The sequence below is a fragment of the Bombus bifarius genome, unplaced genomic scaffold (assembly GCF_011952205.1).
Source record: "Bombus bifarius isolate JDL3187 unplaced genomic scaffold, Bbif_JDL3187 scf7180000007974, whole genome shotgun sequence".
In the NCBI taxonomy this organism is placed as follows: domain Eukaryota; kingdom Metazoa; phylum Arthropoda; class Insecta; order Hymenoptera; family Apidae; genus Bombus; species Bombus bifarius.
This window is the reverse complement of record NW_022884360.1, coordinates 3,618,851-3,628,100: the sequence shown is the minus strand read 5'-3', so window position 1 is coordinate 3,628,100 and position 9,250 is coordinate 3,618,851.

Genomic DNA, 9,250 nt, shown 5'->3' with positions numbered 1-9,250 from the left:
CCCGTTAGCCGCGGGATGATAGGCGGTCGTGCGTATATGTTTGGCGCCGAGCAACTGGCACAACTCTTTGAACACTCGCGATTCAAATTGGTGTCCCTGGCCTGTTGTGATTCCAAGTATTAAGGAGGGCCGAAGCAACGGTTGCCGCTTCCATGTCAACAATAGGAATAGCTTCGGGTCAACGCGTGAAACGATCGATACACGTTAGACAATATCGATACCCCTGTGAATATGGCATAACGATAATGTCTAAGTCTCTGCTCGAACCGGCCCGCTACCGTTTTGAACGTTCCGCCCGGCGAGGATACGTGCCTGGTGACCTCGCAGCGTTGACATGGTATGCACTGGCGCGTCCAATTTCGACAATCTTTATTAATGGACGACCAGACGAAACGTGTTGTCACCAGTTTCTGCGTAGCACGTATTCCGGGATGAGAAAGACCATGCAAATCGTATCTTTTTTAATTTCAGCGTTCTAGAGCCTGACTTAATTATTTGACGTAGCTCTGCGTCATCCGCTTGCGCTGCTGCTAACGTTTGGTGGTCGACGGATTTCCCGATCGCTTCAATTCGAGATAAGGTATCGGCTACCTTAATATGTCGGATTTTAGTCGTGAACTGTCCCACAAAGTCGAGCTGTCGGAATTGTCGTGGCGAACATTTGTCCGGGTTTTGTTCAAACGCGTATATGAGGGGTCTATGATCCGTATAAATCGCGAAATCTCTCCTTTCGACAGCGTATCTGAATCGCTTTACCGCCGTGTATTACCATCTACCTTCAGGCGCCCAATGCCCGGGGAACGGCGCGCATAGGTGGTCAGCGCGCGACTTGGAAAAACCCTGCCCTCTCCTTTTGGGTCATTGGACAAGTTGAACCTGCCCTTTCGGGCGGCAGCTCACTTAACCGGCGAGGCTCAATGCGAGCATCTCGCCGCGCCGTTACCAGCGGGGGCCACGGGGACGCGGAGCTGCCAGCGTATAGATCGGTCCCAACAGGTTGGCTTTCCAGCCGATTATTCCCTGCATCGTCACAGTATTCGTTTGCATGAATACCGCCTGCACCGACGATCGCAGGGTTTCCTCTCCAGTTCTTTCTTGTCGTTTTCCTTTCCTTGTGTTTCTGTGTTGATTATTTTCCTGTTCTTTTGTTCTATTTCTTCTATCTTGTATCCGATACCGCTATTGTTCCGTCTGTTGTCTTATTGTTTGGTCTGCTTCATGATTGCTATTGTTGTAATTGTTTGCGTTGGAGTAGTCTTCCTCTTCTTCCTCTTCTCCGCCTCTGAGACTCCTCAACACCTTCTCCAGATGGTCTATGGCGATTCCAATGTCCTCGGTCGGCGGAAAGTATTGGCTTACTGCGTACAGCTCCGTTTCTCCATCACTTACCTGTACGCATACGCAGTGTGTTGTGCTGAGCCCAGCAACTTCGAGTACCGTTAGGCGTTCGGATTTCACGCCGACGGCTGCCATTGGCGGGTCATCTTTTGACCCTCGAGAGGCGATCGCAACTCCCGTACCGAGCCCAGGTATTTTCCCGTTGATGCAGTATGGCTCTTGCATCAGCAAGATTTCATCGCCATCAGCTCTCATTTGCCTTCTGATTTCGTAGGGGACTGTTTTGGATCGCTGCATATTATGTTGCAGGATCCGTATTCTCCTGTTTCTCCCATATCCTATTCCGCTTTTGTTTGGCGCGTCACTCATATTTGGTTCGCGCGACGGTTATTTCCAGAGCCTTCTTATACATGGGGCAATCCGCATTGGATGCCGCGTGATCTCCTTCTTCCCAGCCTTTTTACAGTTGACACAGCTGGCGTTTTTTTCCTTATTTGTGCACTGCTTAGTGCTGTGTCCGCTTTCTGCGCAGTGCGCGCAGATTTCGTAATTTAGCCTGCAGTGCTTTGCTACGTGGCCGTATCCTTGGCATTTGTAGCAACGGCCAACGGCTATATAGTCGCGAACCTTGCAGGCGTTCCAGGAGATAAATATTTTATTAGGTAATAATTTATCCCTTACCTGGGGGGGCACTTCCAGTACTCAGTTGGTTTGCGCAGAGTCCTTACGGCCAGTTCTGTAGCAGAATCGGATGGCTGCAACATCCTCTTCTGTCAATCTGTCCTGGTTTTGCTTCCTGATGCAAACCAGTAGTTTCTTTTCTGGTATTTCTCGTGGTACGTCGAATAGTATTACCCGGGGTAACCTTCTTTGAGGCGTGCTGGTTTTTAGTCCAGCCTCCTTTAACTTCGCGTTTTCCGTGAACGCTCTTAGGCCTTCCGGCTTCGTTGTTTCCACGACCAAGCCGTTCCCACTTATTTTCTTCACTGCAGTAATTTGTATCCCCTTCTTGCGTGGGTTCACTAGCGTGAAGACGACCTCTCGCGCTTCTTCGCTCGACTTAATCTCGCTTTCCGCGGAGTCTGGGCGAATTATCACCGCATTCTTCGGTGGTCTGGCCGCGACTTGTCCTACCTTGTTACTCTTCATTTTCACCTTCTCCGCGTAGGAAGGTTGCCTCGTCTCCGTCGTAGTTGTTCTCCTTACTGCGGTCTCCAGACGCTTGCTAGTTTGCAGCGTCTTGTTGACGGCAGTCAGTATCTCGGTGTCCTTCTTCCTCGAGTCGGAGTTTTGTTCCAATTTACCATTGAGGTAGCTGTTGTGGAGGAGAAGCTCGTCTACAATACCCCTCATGTCTGTGAAGTAGCGCATAACTGAAGTTTGCTCCTTATTCACTTTCTTGTTTGGGTCCAGGCAGAAGGCCAGCATATTTTTGCGATCTCTGCTGCCTGTACTCTTAAGTCGGGGATAGGGCTGGGCTGCTTCACTTCCTCCTCCTTTTCCTCACTTTCGCCCCTCTTTCTCTTTTTCAAGTCGGCTCCGAGCGGCTGGAGAATGACTCTCGCTACAGCGGGAGGGCTTTTCCCCCTCAAGGCCATGCTGATGACCCTTCTTTTTTTTCGGATAAGGATGAATTTACCCTGCACTCCCGTCGACAAAGTTACTTCCCTTTTCTATAGCCGTCGGTGAGTTCCTCCGCCGATAAGTGCCCACCGTGGATAATTTCTCCCGCCGTCGATAATGCAGTTCCCACTACTACCACCAGCACTACACACTAGTTCGCAAGTCGCCCGAGGGACGCCACGGCGGCGCGACCGTCGCGCGTCACTAAGATGGCTGCCTTTCTCCTTTGTCGCAACACCAGTTATTTTAACGCTCCTCGCGCTTGTATTTCAACAAACTCCGCTGAACTTTTTATGCTTTTATATATTTTTATTTTTCGGTCACAGAGTACGGAGCGACGTGCAAGCGTCCGTCCTGCATGCCGCCATCTTAGTCGACCTTTGAGTCCAAGTCAACATCCTCGAGTCGCCGCAGATACTCTGATTCGAGGCACCCAAACAGGGTGGCGACTTTGTCGGAATCTCGCTCGATTCCCGCCGCCTCAAGCTGTTTCTCAAATACGGTGAACCAGAACGATACCTTCTGCGGCTTCATCGGTTTAAAGGAAATCCTCACTTCCCCCCCCCCCCCAAATCCTTCCTCGGAATAACCGAGATTATCACATTCTCATTCGGCTTCACGTCAGACGCCATCCTCGGCTTCTCTCCTCTCGCTGTCGTCTTCTTTAGCTTGCCCTTCTCCTTTTCCTTTTCCTTTTCCCCAGTAGCTATTACCACACAAGGGGGTGCCAGGGGTTCCACCTCCCCCCGCCGTTCTTCCAGTAACATGATAACCGTCAGGTCGAGCCTGGAACCTCGTGTTCCCGACGGGGCCTGGGGGCTCCGAAACCCCCTACGCCGTACGTTTGTTAACCTTAGACCGTCTGTCCATATTGTATGTAAAAAGCAAGTCCATAAACATCGCCAATAGAGTCTCGAAAGACCCGTTATCCTTATTTTTTATCGACATAAAGCAAAACCCTAACAATAAGGAAATTTACAACATCAGTCGCCTAATGAACGCAATAGTAAAATTCGAACCACCGCTTGTTAAAAAAGAGATAGTTCAATGCAAAAGGTGCCAAAGGTACGGTCACACGCAGAAATACTGCAACCATACCTTCCGCTGCGTTAAATGTGCAGGTACACACTCCACTGACCAGTGCACTAAATCACCGGAAACCCCAGCGAAGTGCATCCACTGTCAAGGTGACCATCCTGCCAACTATAAAGGCTGCTCAGCCTACAAAACCCTGTACACAAACAAGTACCCTAAACTCAGAGCAAAAGAGGAAACCAACCAAATACCCAGCCCGCCGAAATTCACGACTACCCCAATCCCCTCAACCAACCAAATACCCAATCCTACTAAATTCACCGCTACCTCAACCTCCTATGCCCAAGCAGTACAAGGCATCCAAAATAACCCGAATAGCCAAAGGGATCTTTCTCAAAATAGTGTCCCCAATTCACCTAACACAGACAACGTCTCTGGGCTTGAAAGGCTAATAGAGAAACAATCGGAGCAAATAAATAATTTGCTATCGCTACTAACACTCATCATGGATAAATTAATACGCCCGACGCAAAATAAAACCAAGACGCATAGCTCTTTGGAATGCCAACGGTCTAGCGCAACACAAATTTGAACTAGAACTCTTCCTAAAACACCAGCAAATCGACGTTATGCTCGTATCGGAAACCCACTTCACCGACAAGAACTACCTGAATATAAACGGTTATAAATTCTATCATACCCAACACCCCAGCGGAAAGGCCCACGGCGGCACCGGAATCATAATCAAATCAAGCATTAAGCACTATGAACTTCCATCATTCCAGAAAGACTACCTCCAAGCAACAAACGTAGCAATAGAAGACTGTCATGGTACAATCACCACTTCAGCAGTATACTGCCCTCCCAGACACTCCATCGCCAAAGAAGACTTTGATAACTTCCTGGACACCCTGGGCAATAGATTCATAGCTGGAGGAGACTATAACGCCAAGCACTTCCAATGGGGCAGCAGACTGGTTACAGCAGGAGGCAAAAACCTCTTAAACAGCATAATAAACAACAACCTCAACTACCTCACCACATACGAACCCACATACTGGCCCACTGACACCAACACAATACCCGACCTTCTCGACTTCTTCGTAACTAAAAATATCTCATCAAGACACGTCCAGATCAACTCCTCGGCTGATCTCTCCTCTGATCATTCACCCGTGATAGCAACAGTCAGTTCAACAATCATCGAGAATACACCTAATGACTCCATTCACAATCAACACATCAACTGGCAGCTCTTTAGAGAAGTCTTTACACACTCAACTTCAGCCTTAACTCCACTAAAAACAAAGGAAGAAATCGAAGCAGCCACGGAATACTTAAACACGAGCATAATAAGCGCCATCCGCCTCTCCACACCGACAAAAACGTCTATCAGCAAACATGAATATCCCCAATACATATTAAAAAAAATAGCATAACAACGTAGACTAAGAAGAGTATGGCAGACCCATAGAACACCGGATGACAAACGCAAACTAAACAACGCAACTAGAAAGCTATCCAAAACCTTAATAAATTATAAAAACGACTGTTTCCAAAAATACCTCGGAAGTTTATCCCCCACAGCTGATTCCATCTACTCACTATGGAAGGCCTCCAGGAAACTCACGCGCCCCCCACAAATAATCCCTCCAATCCGCCGTCCGCAAGGTGGATGGGCGCGTAGCCCTATAGAAAAAGCCGACCTGTTTGCTAAATACTTGTCTAAAGTATTCAAACCCCATTCCTCCAAAGCTGCCGCGGACGTTACTGAATACCTGCACATCCCCTTCCAAGCGTCCCCTCCTATTGAACCCTTCACTTCTGCAGAGACTATAGAATCGATCAGTCGCCTAAATCCCAAGAAAGCAGCAGGGCACGACCTAATAGGCAATAAAGCAATCAAGGAACTTCCCATAAAAGGGATTGCACTCATCACATCGATTTTTAATGCTATCCTTCGCCTTGAACACTATCCTAAGGCCTGGAAAATCTCACTGATTACCCTCATTCCTAAACCCGGTAAACCGATATATGAAACTAGCTCCTATCGCCCAATCAGTCTTTTACCTACCCTGTCTAAACTATTCGAGAAGATGCTCACGAATCGACTCCTTCCACTCCTAGAGGACTTGAAAACACTCCCAGATCACCAATTCGGCTTCCGAAAACAACATTCAACAGTAGAGCAAATCCATCGCATAACCCATACGATCAGCCAAACCCTCGAAAAGAAAAACTATTGCTCAGCGGTTTTCCTAGACATCCAACAGGCATTCGACAAAGTATGGCATGAAGGCCTACTATACAAGCTTAAAAAGATCCTACCTCACCCCTACTACTCCATCCTAAAATCCTACCTAACCAATAGACAATTCATGGTTAAATGCCTAGACGCCACTTCCGCAACATTCCCAATAGAATCCGGCATACCCCAAGGTAGTGTCCTCGGACCCCTACTATACTCCATCTACACTGCCGACCTACCTATATCAAACGAGATAACAATAGCGACATTTGCAGACGACACAGCGCTACCCACGCAGACCCGGTAATAGCCTCATCCACTCTCCAGCAAAGTCTCGACTCCATGGAAAAGTGGTTTCATAAATGGGGCTTCAAAATTAACGAAAAGAAATTCTCACATGTAACCTTCACGCTCCGAAAACAAACCTGCCCCCAGGTCACCATCAACAATGCAACAGTTCCTAGCAGGGACTCAGTCCGATACCTGGGCATGACCCTGCACAGGAGACCAACGTGGAAGAAACACATCTCAGATAAAACGAAGCAACTAAAGGACAAACTAAAAAAACTCTATTGGCTCACGGGCCGATACTCCAAACTAAACATACAGAATAAAATTACCCTCTAGAAGACCGTAATAAAACCTGTCTGGACCTATGGAATCCAACTATGGGGAACAGCAAGTAACTCCAACATCGAAATACTACAATGCATCCAATCGAAAACGCTAAGATCCTTAATAGACGCACTGTTACGACCGTTCGCGGAGAGACGCGGTCGCGAGGAAAACGCCTCAGTAAGAGGGGTAAATTCTCGCTACGATTCGGTGAATCGACGGCGCGAAGTAGTCGTTCCCCTGTTTCGGTTAAGATAACAGAGGTGGTTGAATGAATATGACACAGTATAGTAAGTTATATTTCACCGTTTATTCCAACAACTTATAACGAAGACAGTTACGCTGGTGCGTATGTACGAGATGAGTGAGTGACTGATCTACAGGTGTGTATACCCGCTCGAAGGATGTTGACCGTTCGAAGGATGTGAAATCAGTACTGTCTTGGGAGACGATGCTGTGTCGGAGGAAAGCTAAGGATGGGTGTGTCTAGCGCACGGGAACATCGGATTTGTTGGTGACGATTTTAGTTAGGAGAGTGAGGGAATAGGCTTCGTTGTTAATTGGTTAAACGAAGGGTCTTAACCGCCCTCGAGAGAAAGTGGTTAGTGGGAGGAAAGTTGCAGCATACGTGAAAAAAACTAACTTTCCCTTGTCAAGCCGTGGTAGACAATAGTCTTTAGAAATTCTTCGGAAACAGACGTTTGTTTGGTTTGAAGGACCTCTACTAGGAAATTCCTGAGATTTATGGAAGATACTTGAGACTAGTGAGGGTACGCAGTGAGTATCCGAAGACATCTGGTTGCCATATTGCCCGCGGTGTGTGGCCTGGGCTAGGTAGAGAGTTGCGCGACGTAACATGGTGTAGAATATGCTATCATTTGATCCGACAAATCTACAGCATATTTTCCTCTGTTGTATGTTTCAACTCTTATAAATTTGTTTATAATTTTGTAATGATCACAGCTTCTCTAGTATTTTGTAGATTAAGTTTATTATTCTATCTAAAGTATATCGATTCAGTAATGGATTGAAAAGACACCTTCCAACGAGTGCAAAACCAGGCATTATGTACACTTAAGCCCTAAAAGGAACGTAAGCGTGAAATACCACCGTCCAACTCCTGTATATTTCCTGTAAAATCGGTTACTTGTACGCGTATAAGTAGCTGTGTTATGTATTTTCTAGTTGTACATACCAGAAAGAACGGAATTTGTATGTGTATGTATGCGTGTATGTGCGCGATGAATATTTTCAAGAACCGGATACAAATTTTTTCTCATAAAGCAACAAAACAGAGAAGAAAAGTACACTTTTAACCAATTAGCGTCCATAGAACAATCTTGATGAAAAACTAAGATTTTGGAGGACCAAAATCAATCTTAGAAGGGGGTACGTAACGTCAATTTTATCAGAGGCCACCGCGCACCCTCAATTACCCCAGGGATCCACCATAAACCTAAACTTTTTAAGTTTATTATTTCTGTTATCTGTTTATGGATGGTCCTTGAAACAGCCCTTAGGTTGTTATACGTCCTTACCAGTTACGGGAAAGCAGGTAGTTACCTAATGGGAAAAACCCAATACTTGATTAAAGAAAAAGCTGGTTTTTCCCATAAACAATATTACCTATTAGCCGCGTTGGTAGGAGGCTTTCTCCTCCTATCTTCATTTATTAACATGACCTATAAGCAATTGGCATCGTGGATCGTTACCCTCACTTTTCCTAACGGAAGGTGCGAACAACGAATCCGCGTTGTTAATTAAAAAGGGCATACTCACACCGAGCTTTCCTCCGTAATGAGATGAGAACACCTAGGGAGAAATAGACAAAACCATCGAACAGTGAACATCTCTCCGATCAGTGTAAACCTGTGCTGCGAAATAAAGACAATAGTGGTGTTACGACTCAGCTATTTTATTTCATCAACCAACCCCTAAGTTTACGTGACATACGCTTCGGTGATATACTTTGTACCAACGAAACATGCAAGAAGAATACAAAAGCACGGATTTAACACTAGGTTTACGGGCGTTTCTTATATACCTATCTCTACGAGCACCTGTCAAATTGACGGGTAAACGAAAAAACGCATTTTCTTTAAAAAAATCGATTTATTCAAATTAAGTCTGAATTGAACAACATTAGGCTCCACGTTTAAATAAATGATTAATAGATAAAAAGTCTTTTTTTAATTATCGCGGAAATGATAACAATAATATTAATGTTATAGTGTAATCATATTTATTGAGCACATTTTTTACAAATATACTGAATTTTGCTCGTGCATTTTCCGCACACGATACGATTTTGCAATATATACAACAATTATTGTTTCTATTTTTTGCAATAACCCACTTGGCAACTTTTTCGCACTTCTGACGTTGAAGGTG